This window comes from Gigantopelta aegis, chromosome 5, assembly GCF_016097555.1.
Source record: "Gigantopelta aegis isolate Gae_Host chromosome 5, Gae_host_genome, whole genome shotgun sequence".
Classification (NCBI taxonomy): domain Eukaryota; kingdom Metazoa; phylum Mollusca; class Gastropoda; order Neomphalida; family Peltospiridae; genus Gigantopelta; species Gigantopelta aegis.
This window is the reverse complement of record NC_054703.1, coordinates 17,958,227-17,970,381: the sequence shown is the minus strand read 5'-3', so window position 1 is coordinate 17,970,381 and position 12,155 is coordinate 17,958,227.

The window sequence follows — 12,155 nt, the reverse complement described above, 5'->3', positions numbered from 1 at the left end:
ATATTCCCCTGAACGTTGTTAGCGTGGTATGGCTATCCGGTGCCCGGCAGAACAAGATATATTCCCCTGAACGTTGTTAGCATGGTATGGCTATCCGGTTCCCGGCAGACCAAGGTATATTCCCCTGAACGTTGTTAGCGTGGTATGGCTATCCGGTGTCCGACAGAACAAGGTATATTCCCCTGAACGTTGTTAGCGTGGTATGGCTATCCGGTGCCCGGCAGAACAAGATATATTCCCCTGAACGTTGTTAGCATGGTATGGCTATCCGGTGCCCGGCAGAACGAGGTATATTCCCCTGAATGTTGTTAGCGTGGTATGGCTATCCGGTGTCCGACAGAACAAGGTATATTCCCCTGAACGTTGTTAGCGTGGTATGGCTATCCGGTGCCCGGCAGAACAAGATATATTCCCCTGAACGTTGTTAGCATGGTATGGCTATCCGGTGCCCGGCAGAACAAGGTATATTCCCCTGAATGTTTTTAGCGTGGTATGGCTATCCGGTGTCCGACAGAACGAGGTATATTCCCCTGAAAGTTGTTAGCGTGGTATGGCTATCCGGTGTCCGACAGAACGAGGTATATTCCCCTGAAAGTTGTTAGCATGGTATGGCTATTTGGTGTCCGACCGCCGTGCATGTGGTGGGGCACGCCACTGATTTCCCAAATGACGTGTCCATTGCTTCTGCAAAGCAACTTCTGCCGTGACCCCCATATCTCCGGCGACCTGTGACAATAGGTCGAGTGTTCTCTAAATCTATTACCTTTACATGTGATGATAGGTCGAGTGTTCTCTAAATCTATTACCTGTAGGCCTATATGTGACAATACGTTGGATGTTCTCTAAATCTATTATCTCTATATGTGATAATAGGTCGAGTGCTCTCTAAATCTATTATACGTATATGTGAAAATAGGTCGATTGTTCTCTAAATCTATTATCTTTATATGTGACAATAAGTCGAGTGTTTTCTAAATCTATTATTTTTATATGTGACAATAAGTCAATTATCATCGAAATTTGTGTGGCCACTGTAATTACCTGTTAACGACAAGTATCGCGTATTGTAGGACACAATGGATATAATTATCTTTCAAAGACAAGTATCGCGTATTGTAGGACACACTGGATATAATTATCTTTCAAAGACAAGTATATAATTACCCGTTAACTAAAATACACGAGAAGCATCACTTACCTTCAGTGCCAGTGCAGAGCAAAATGGCAAAGTTTAAACTATATTTCCAGTATTAAATATTTCGTCTAAAATAAATATTTTGATGTTTTATTATCTCTGTGTACAGAGATAAAGTAGTGTGCAGGGGAGTGTGTGTGGGGGGGGGGGGGGGGGGGGGGGGGGGGGGGGGTCGGCAAAACAAATAGATTGGTGGTTTTATTTCGTGACAGTACACCAACTACCATATTAGCGGGTCAAAGTTCGAAGTTTTAATTGTACACTTAACACTACTAGTCCTGCCATTAGTAATAAATGTGACAGTGGTTTCATTTGACCAATACATTTCTGTAATGTATCTTGAACTAGTGTCAATGTACCAGCTACTGTGTTGCATGAAACCTGTTCGAGGTGCTACTAAAATTAGATCCAACATAACATAATTTATTACAAGGGTGAGGGGTTGTATTAATTATTTTTATCATTTATATGTTCATAGAAACGCTGTGTGCAGGGCCGTACCCTGACCAAAATTCATGGGTGGGGCACTAAATTTTATAAATAATTTTTAACATACTATAAAGATTAAACATTTCTATGCTATTACTGGAGATATATAAAATAAAAAAAAGGACAAGGGGGGGGGGGCAGCTGCCCCCCCCCCCCTGCAGCCCCCCAGCCCCCCCACCCCCCGGAGGGTACGGCCCTGGTGTGTAGCATGTTTTAGCCACATATGATTGTTAGTATTGTGATACACACCCTTAAATCTCTTTTAAGTTTGATTACTTGCAGGGAAGTCAAACTGGACGTTACCCGGTTGTTAATAGTCGTCTGCTCTCCTATCCAGAAAGCTTTCAGTGCCTCTCCATTACACGTTAATAATTCAAGTAATATGTTACGATTAACACAGACGGCGCTTTCCACCCATGACTAAAACTAATTGAGAGTTGGTATATATATTCACAAGCAAAGTAACGAGTTGCCATACAGACATGATGTATGTCCGACTGTACGATCGTTATTCCGGTCGCTGTGTTGCATTCTTCCTAGCTGCACTCTACTTTACGAATATGTCCCAGGGCAAACCGACCGAATCGACCAGACCGAATTGTATCGAAAGTACACTATTCACACGTGTTCGCTGTTTTTCTGACTTCAGGGATGAGCAATTTCAAGTCTACAGAACAATCAACGGTGTTCCTGTCTACAAATGCGCACACAAGTGCGCACTGGAAACGATCTGTCGTTGTTTTTACTTCGACAGCCGAAGTGACCAATGTGAACTCTATGAACAGATAACAGGCAATTTTGTACACGGAGAAAAATATTTTCTTAAGTTTGACGGTGAAGGTAAATTTTATGTTTTCTGCTATCAGAACATCGTTTATCTCATTGGTAGCCTTCTCGCGTGTGGTTATGTATGAATTGATGTATGAATATCTATATATTGTATGTAGATCGAGGTTGACTGTTACATACATAGATATTAACGCACTGGCGCAGGGGATAATTAAGTCCTTTCTGGCCTCACAAATTGTCCCATGCCGTTGCTGGGACTCGAACCTATGGCACCGAATCGCCCGCAAATTGCAAGAATGAATGAATGAATGAATGAATGTTTAACGACACCCCAGCACGAAAAATACATCGGCTATTGGGTGTCAAACTATGGTAATGCAAATAAATAAAGTAATGATCAACATCAATATAAAAATTCAAGACTTAAACAAAAACAGTGTAAAGAACTGTGCAAAAACACAAATATCACAGAATTTTACGGATACTGAATCTTATTCAAAACTTCAATTTTGTGCTGTATTGGCCATTCTCAAAGAGAATGTTACACCCCTGCACCACGGTGAGGTTACAGCACACGCAGGGGCAAATTGCAAGACTAACCACGATGCGCTCTGAACTATTGAGGCATCCATACAAAGGATGCTCTTTAACTCAACTACATACATGGGGCCTACAATCTACGCGGTCGATCCCGCTTACGTGTATGAAACAGTGGGCAGACCTGGCACTGGCTAGTATGTATTGATGTGTGAATATCTATATATTGTATGTATGTCGAGATTGACTGTTACATACATAGGTATTAACGCACTGGCGCAAGGGATAATTGAATCCTTTCTGGCCTCACAAATTGACCCATGCCGTTGCTGGGACTCGAACCTATGGCATTGAATCGCCTGCAAATTGCAAGACTAACCTGTATGTAACTTTGTATATATGTATGCATGTGTGTGTGTGTGTGTGTGTGTGTGTGTGTGTGTGTGTGTGTGTGTAATATGTAGAAGAATATAGCGGGTTTCCTCTCTAAGACTACCGTATACTGTAAACCGTGAAAAAAATGCGTGCGTATAAATTTCGCGTCGTTCGCGTCCAACCTTATGTCCCGAAATTAATACGCACGCACTATTTTCCAGTTTGAAGTGTGCTTAAAGTAATTTGTTTTGTTTTGAAATATTTTATTGACAATAAAATTCACAAAAAAGATTCACTCAACAGGCACAGCCTATACACGAGCTCTCCTTGATGGCGACTAATTATTAATTGTTTTATGTAACTTCAATCGATGGCGACTAATCGTTTATTGTTTTATCTACCAAAGGGTGTTAACAGTTAACAACTGAAGCTGCGAGTTGTGATTCTAATGTGAGATGGGTAGGGCCTAATCCCCTCTATAGACTCTGTACCAGGCACAATTGCTTGATGTAGGATAACAAGACAAGACAAGACAAGACAAGAATTTTATTCTCATAAACTGCAAAATAAGTTACAAAGTGTTTTCTGTAGTGGTAATGGACATACTATTTAAGTAATATTAACCCGGAAGACTGACCCTCTCAATGACAATTTGCAAATATTTACACAAAAGTTATTTTTTAGTTGTAGAAAATAACTGGTAAAAGGTAATTGCACTTGCTCTATTGGTATAGTAACTAGGTATATACACATTTCGATCAGTAGTTAAAGACGTACATTTAAAAATATAACAGAATATTGATTTACAGACAGTAACTTTATAACAATTACAGTGAGCTGTCTTTATCCACTTTTTTTTTTTTTTTTTTTTTTGAGCTGTCAACGGTCGTTCGCGAAATTGACACGTCGCGAACATGCGCTAAGGTATACATTCGCGAAAAAAACACGTCGCAATATTAATACGGTTTACAGTATGTCAGAAGTATCAAATGTTCAATATCCAATAGCCGATGATTAATAAAATTAATGTGCTGTAGCGGTGTCGTTAAACAAAACAATATGTTTTAAAGTCTTCTAAAATATCAGTTGTCAAATTTACACCATTCCATTCTTAATGATATCACGCTAAACTGTGCAGCAGTAAAAACAGTATTTCTGTTCTCATCGTGTTTCCGTTGACACGTTTCTCCCAATCACACGACAAGTCTGTAGTTCCAGTTCTTGCCGCATTATGGGCTGTGTTTATACACATGTATGTACTTCCTATAATGGTACAGCCCAACATTATGGGCTGTGTTTATGATATGCACTACCTATAATGGCACAGCCCAACATTGTGGGCTGTGTTTATAATATGTACTTCCTATAATAGCTCAGCCCAACAATATGGGCTGTGTTTATAATATGTACTTCCTATAATATTAAAGCCTAACATTATGGGCTGTGTTTATAATATGTACTTCCTATAATGGCAGTCCTCCCGCAGACTGAGTTGAAACCATGTAATACCATAGACAAAACCCTATTTCCTTTCTGAACTAAGCACCTTGCAGCGAATCATGGCTGCATAATCTGACGACGCTGTCATTGCGTCTTTTGGAATCTGTCTTGTACCGGTAACGGGATGCGATCACGTAACCACGAGACCACAAGGACCGCTATTAGCAGGAAGTCTATAAGTGGTCTTTTATATACACCGTACAAGTAATGTGGAAATCGTCAACTCACACACCAAGCTAGACACCTAACTGCTGACGATTTAACTATGTCCTGGGGTCTTGTTAAACCATCAACCGCTTTCATTGTTTCCATAGTTTTGTAACAATTGTTTTTGCATTTACCATAATTTGACACCCAATAGCCGATGTATTTTTCGTGCTGGGGTGTCGTTCATTCATTTATTCCATAGTTTTATTTTCCAACAGGTGTGTGTGCTCCTGTATCAGCAGCCGTAATGGACTCTTCAACGGACCCTGCAACAGCCGCTACAACTGAGGTTTTTACAACAAAGTCAATGCCGGTCACTACCATTGCCACACCGGTTACGAAGAAACTAATCGAACAACAACAAACCTCCAAGAATCCATTTAACTGATGATACTACCAATGTGGTAAAAAAAAACACCCTATAAATCTGACATTATGGATTATACAACATACCGTGTAGAGGTCTCTGCCGACGCTGTGAGAAATATTATGATGAAAAACGTTTAACTGAGAAAGTTCACACACACACACACACACACACACACACACACACACACACACACACACACACACACACACACACACACACACACACACACACACACACACACACACACACACACACACACACACACACACAGATGATAGATATATAGACAGGCATGCACTTAGATATACAGACAGATAGGCGGACAGATATATAGATAGATCGATCGTTCTATCGACAGACAGAGAGACAGACCGATAGACCGACAAACAACGTTAGGAAGTACATATGGGGGAATGACTGAAATCGAGGACGCAAAGTAAAGTTTCTAGGGTGTACTGTTGCATGTTTTGTCGTCCAAAGGTTGGCTAATTATTACTTAACCCATTTGCGTGTGTGCCTAAACTCCTGCAGATAAAACACCGCCCCTCCACCCGAAAAAGGTAGTAGTAGGCTAATAATAATAATAGTAGTAGTAGTAGTAGTAGTAGTAGTAGTAGTAGTAGTAGTAGTAGTAGTAGTAGTAGTAATAGTAATAGGAATAATAATTGTGTATTATTATTATTATTATTACTACATGTATTATAATGTTGGTAAAATCACGTCGCGGTGGGATGGGGTGGGTGGGGGCGGTTGTTACAAAAACATTACATAAATTTACAGGGGGAACCGGGAGTGGTCTCAGCTTTACTAAACTGACGATCAAAAGAAAGTATACCAATTATTTTTTCAAAGTATTAAAAACAACACAAAACACAAGTTGATGCAAATGTTATATTTTGAAAGTATAATGATTTGGCGATAATTTGGCGAGTATACTCAATAAAACCCATAAAATGATAATATCACAGTGCACAACAGCACTAGGGGTGAAATGTGCGATTTCATAAAGCACCACTCATAACGAAGGTGAATAAATTTGACCACAAAGAACATGTTTCAATAGCGTGTATGTCCACCATGTGCAAGTATGCAAGCATGGACCCGACGTCGGAGAGAGTTTGTTAAGCGCCTAATGACGACACCAGGTATTGCCCTCCACTCCTGCCTCAGTGCCTGTACCAACTGATCCCTGTTCATTGGAGGGTTAGGACGACGTCGAATTCGCTGGCCAAGATGATCTCACACATGTTCTATCGGTGACAGGTCAGGCCATGGCAAAACATTGACGTTGTTTGCGGCGAAGAACTGTTGCACCACACGAGCTGTGTGAGGTCTGGCATTGTCCTGTTGAAACACGAGTCTAGGATGGTGTTGGAAGAACGGTAACAGGACGGGACGTAAAATCTGGTTGATGTAACGGTGTGCGTTAAGATTTCCGTCAATGACAATAAGGTCTGTCCGCTGTTGGCCACAGATACCGCCCCAAACCATCACAGATCCACCACCAAACGGTTCAGTCTCCTGAACACCGCACGGAGCTGTTCTCTCTCCTGCACGTCGGTATATCCGAGTCCTGCCATCAGCTCTGAATAACTGGAACCTGAAACTGACGTGCCCAACGTAAACGTCGAAGTCGATGTTGCCTCGTTAGTGTCATCCCTCTGAATAGTCGATAGGCCCCGATACCATGCTGTCGTAGTCGATAACGTACAGTGTGACGACTGATGACATGTCCAAGGCCAGTCGCTGCAGATGACGTCACAGTGAGGAATCTGTTACCTAAGGTCTCACTACACAGATGTCATCTGCCATTGAAACCCATGTTAAACTGCCCAACTTCAAGCGAAGACTGCCCATAGAACAGGTTCTCGTTGGCACTAACAACATACACCATTGCGAACATACATTATATAAGCATTTATATTCATTCCAAAATTGTGAACATTTCCGTCTCAGTTTTTTGCTATATGACCGCATCTGGCTGTAGTACCGGTCCGAACAGGTGGTTCATAAACCGATTCACTCCGGCTGTCACTTGCACTATATACCCATGTCCTAAAAGGTCGATGCACAATATTACAAAATAACATGGGCAAAATACAGCCAGAAGGCTTACCATTAAACATACATATTGTTTTAATTCTTCACCATTTCCTAGAAGTGGATATGTGAACCATAACATGTGCCACAATTAGGAACTATAGTGGACCGTGATGAATGAACTCTCACCCTGAAGTGATCTGTGTAGTGAGACCTTATAGTCTAGTGACCGATTTTGTCAAACTTGGTTTGAAGTCAATTTGATAATTTGGGTCATTTACACCATGAAAAGCTATACTAGAGCCGTGTAACTTATGAACTCTAACCAATACACCAAAAGATAGATGCACCATACCATCCAATAAAACTTCATATCACATTGTTACTCCTTGGTCATCCACACAATAGATGGTCATCAAACAAGCAGCCACTATATGGTAATGTATGACCTTGTTGGTAGTTCTGATATGAGGAACATACAAAGAAGCTAATTATCTAGTTAGTTCATTAAAAATATTAGTTTCCATCAATTGTTGCTATGGGCAACAATTGTTTCATAATGAAGTGTTGAAATCCTGTTTTTTCCTGTATATTTCAGCATGAAGATCCACATATTATTAATGGCAGATACAAATTCTACTTTCATAGTAGAATACTATGTTATATATTGACAATACCATCAAAACTGTTTGTCACTATGACTGTACATTCGAACAAAATTCATTATGCACAAAATCACAGAAATTAGGGTGAATTTGGATACTGACCTTGTGACCTTGAATTTTTACCTTTTACAATGAGAAACTCAGTGTTAGACACTCATATCAATTTATTTATTACATGTAAGAACACTAGAATATACATTTTGACACACACACCCCTAAAAAAAAAAAAAAAAAAAAAAAAAAAAAAAAAAAAAAAAAAAAAAAAAAAAAATTGACATGTTTGCTATATTTACCCAAATAGGGCCCCCATACGCTTGGCTCAAATCCACATCGATGTAATTACGTTTTATAAGGATTCTACACTAGTACATTTTCATTTTGGCTTACTAAACTTATATATTTTGGGATAAACAGTAATTTCATGTTTTACATTATGGTCTCACTACACAGATGTCATCTGCCATTGAAACCCATGTTAAACTGCCCAACTTCAAGCGAAGACTGCCCATAGAACGGGTTCTCGTTGGCACTAACAACATACACCATTGCGAACATACATTATATAAGCATTTATATTCATTCCAAAATTGTGAACATTTCCGTCTCAGTTTTTTGCTATATGACCGCATCTGGCTGTAGTACCGGTCCGAACAGGTGGTTCATAAACCGATTCACTCCGGCTGTCACTTGAAATATATACCCATGTCCTAAAAGGTCGATGCACAATATTACAAAATAACATGGGCAAAATACAGCCAGAAGGCTTACCATTAAACATACATATTGTTTTAATTCTTCACCATTTCCTAGAAGTGGATATGTGAACCATAACATGTGCCACAATTAGGAACTATAGTGGACCGTGATGAATGAACTCTCACCCTGAAGTGATCTGTGTAGTGAGACCCAAGTGTAAGATGCGGAGATGGCGGTTGTGACGCGGGGTCTTCCACTTCCTGGTCTGTCTGCAGTCCTGCCAGTCACCCTGTATCAACCTGGTGATCGTCAATTTTGTGCAGTTCAGGATTCTTGCCACATGGGCATAACTCGCACCCACCTGCACCATACCAATATAGGCTATCTCTCTTTCTTCAGCAGTTAGCCGTGCCATGTTCTCTGGTGTTTTACTGTTGACTGAGGCATGTTCTAAGCAATGGCACCCTTTTTTTTTATTACCTTTATGTGCACGAGTATATGTTTCTCGTGCAGTACAAATTTGATGAATAAACTCATTTTGCACGTGCGGCATCGCCCAAACGCAGCAATGTGCGACTATTCGCCACTGATTGCATTATAACGAACACTACTGGAACCTATCTAACCTTCCATGAACGTGTATTGTGTTTATTTATAATAAAAATAATTGGTATACTTTCTTTTGATAGTCAGTTTAATAGCCTATAAAAAATGTATTTTGAGTTTTATTGCCCCTTGCAATTTTGAGTATTTAAAATGCGACTAAATACAGCAAAATAACCTTTTAGCATATTTATTTACGGTAAAAATAACTCCTTTTTTTTATTTTACCAAATTTACGTAAGCAGCCTCAAAATTGCAATCAGTGAAAAATTATTAAGTTCAAGCCCTGTTGTTAATTTGTGTACTGTCCGTAGTTAGTTTCTCTTTCAGTTAATCTACCTCAGCCGCTGATAATTTGTAATTGTTATTTATTTATTTATTTCATCATCATCATCATCATTTTTTATTATAATAAATTTTTTGTTAGTACTATAGGGACAATATGACGCTATTCATATATCTATGGAAAACGTACACAAAAGGGTCTTCTAAATTCATATACTCCCCCACCCCCTCCCCTATTCAGAAAATGCACTGTTCGTACAGTACTTAGTATGTATTCCTCCTGTTCCAGATGGTTCGGTAATATGGATCAATCAAATACATGTACTTATTTACCGCCTATATACATTTTTGCTGTGAATATAGCCAGCCTCCTTAGTGGAGGCTATATACACGGCCTTCGTATATATAGTCACATCGTATATAAACACCGTCTAGTTAAGAGTATTCTTTAAAAATGTAACAATTCCTATCCCAAGTCAGTTGTTATGGCATAGTTTGTATAATAATTAATTTGACAAGGTGGAAAATGACGGTGTTTGTGATCCAGATGTTTTGAGTTTTTCGCGTATGACTAACGGTAAATTTACCTATAGATGCAAAGGCCTAACTAGTCGAGATTGTCGACGTTTAACATGCTTCTGTTACTAAAATAAAATAATGTATAAGCTTATCATTCAGTACATGTGTTTATTATTTTTTAATAACTTATTTTCATTGGGTTTTTTTCTTTCTTCTATTTACCCTACGTGGCAGAGGACGGTCAAGCGTTCTCGTTACACGAGCTTGGTAAATCGTTTCGGCATTGCGGTTATTCGGGCAATGCCCGTCACGTGACTCAAAATAATACGTCACATCTCTGCTCTCCAAATAGACGTTATTTTTCTCAGAATTATGGACCGTACCCATAATTCAAATATTTTTTTTTTTTATAAAATATCAATAATAAGTGTGATATGGTAGTTATGTAGATGGTTCAATAAAGTACTTTTAGGTACAAATCAAATGTATATATTGTCATATAATACCTTGTTGGGTCAATAATTAGGTCAATCATCTGTGAGAGAGCGCGTTTAATGACATGTCCCTGTATGAAGATTGTTTGTGGTATTTGTGGAGAAAACAAGTTGTCTTACCCGCTGTGCCCCGCAGCCCACAATTCTGAACTTACATCCCTCGCCCAAGGAAAAAAGGGGGACATTAATAACATTCACAATATATATATATTCGGTTCGGAAATGGGCAGTTTTATTTTTCAAACTGACTTAATAATCCCCATGTGGGTCCTGGCCCCTCTAACCCATGGTGGTGGTTGGGGGTCAGTGTGACACAATTCACAAATTTCTTTCTCCGTTTACCAAGGAAGCTTCCACACAATATGGTTGGAATTTGTCAAGTGGTTTTGGATTAGTCGAAAATATGGAATGGGTCATTGGAGAATACATTTTTTTCCTAGTTTTTCTTTACAAACAACTCTTCAAAACTGTAATAATTAATATTTATAATTTATTTTTAGGATATTTTTATACATAATATTAGTTGCCAATTTTAAAAACACAAACAAGATAATTGAAAAATAATAATAAAAAAGAAGAAATAAAAAAAAGAAAATCACCCAAAAAGTGATAAAATTGGCATTCGTGACTGAAAATAATAAACTTTGAGCTATATATACAATACGCCAAGATATAAGCTCGAAGCTGGACATATACGTGGTATAATCCATTGAAAAGAATCACAAACGGACACTCCAGTTTTCCATACAGACATTAGTTCGCCATTGTGCGCCTAAAATATGATAACGGTGCACACTGCCCATAACTTGAAAACGCTGCCAGTTTAAGACCCATTTGCAGGTGATATCAAGGTAATGTAATATAGCTCAATATTCGCTACCAACACTTTCACTTGTGGCAAGAGGCACGGTCGTCTAGGATTATCACCGACAGCCAATTCTCAATGCAGCTAAATGAAGGAAGGCAGGACGTGTTTTATTTAACGACGCACTCAACACATTTTATTTACGGTTATATGACCACACATATATTGAGAGAGGAAACCCGCTGTCACCACTTAATGGGCTACTCTTTTCGATTATCAGCAAGGGATATTTTATATGCACCATCCCACACAGGGTAGTACATACCACGACCTTTGATATGCCAATCATGCTGCACTGGCTGGAACGAGAAATAGCCCAATGGGCCCTCCGACGGGGATGGATCCCAGAGCGACCGCGCGCTGTACCACTGGGTTACGTCCCTCCCAGCTAGCTAAATGATCACTTGATATCAGAGTAGCTATGGCGTAGTGACACGTGGTCCGTAACCGTATGTCCATATTATATAACCGTAATTTAAAAATGTTGCGTCCGTTAAAGAAAACATTTCTTTGTTTTCTTTTAACT